This window comes from Brassica oleracea, chromosome C1, assembly GCF_000695525.1.
Source record: "Brassica oleracea var. oleracea cultivar TO1000 chromosome C1, BOL, whole genome shotgun sequence".
Classification (NCBI taxonomy): Eukaryota; Viridiplantae; Streptophyta; class Magnoliopsida; order Brassicales; family Brassicaceae; genus Brassica; species Brassica oleracea.
This window is the reverse complement of record NC_027748.1, coordinates 30,983,487-30,984,467: the sequence shown is the minus strand read 5'-3', so window position 1 is coordinate 30,984,467 and position 981 is coordinate 30,983,487.

Genomic DNA, 981 nt, shown 5'->3' with positions numbered 1-981 from the left:
CTTGGAGTGGAGCAGAAGGCAGGCATACTCACTAAACCATTAGCGAGGATCAACTTCGAAGAAATACGCAAGTTCATCGGAGTTGAGAAGATCAACATACCCGAGATTCAAATTGGAATTAAGGGGGAGAATGTTGGATAATTTCAATTAACTTGAGGAGCAACTTAACTCATTAAAGTGAAGTTTGATGGGTTAAGGAAAAAAAAAAAACATATCGAGCTTAAGATTTATGTTTTCATATTAGTATTAAGTTAAAGAGTAGTTTAGTTCTATATAAAGAGTTCGCATGGAGAGAAGTAACATCAAGAGAAACACATTGATTTACTTTTGAGAGAATTTCTAAATCTAATAAGAAAAGTTAGTTCTTATAATTGATTGTGTTCTTGCAACTTCAGAAGTACGAAGTGCTGATATAATCACATACATGGCTCTCGTAGGTTTATTATTAATATCTAACTAAAAATTTATCGGTGATAAATGGATCGATCATAATCATCTATATATTGCTTAACGTTACTTGAATTTCTGATTTGGTATAAGTTATCTCTAATAAATGGTTTAGTAGCGGATATGAATCATAAATATTTTTTGATATCGCTTTCTGTAAGTCAATATCAAAAAATTGTTTTCAACGTTTACGTGCATATACGAAGTATGCAAAAAAGAAAAAATAAGTTTATTTACGAAGTTTAATAATAAAGCCAAAAGAGTCACATTTGAACACGTGCGGGTTATCAAATAAATCAGTTCGTGGCTTGCTATTTTCTTCAAAATTCAAATTAAAATGCATGAAAGTTATACAAAGATCTTTGTTAAGGAAATGAAATGAATGAATAAAAGTATTATTAAAAAAAAAACTTTTTTAAGGTCATATTGTAACGTCAGGACCGCTCTGCTAGTGGACTTTTACGTATAATCGGCACGTGGATCTCACGATTTGGCTGATTATCGGCTCGTTATTTTTTTTTTTTTTTTTTTTTT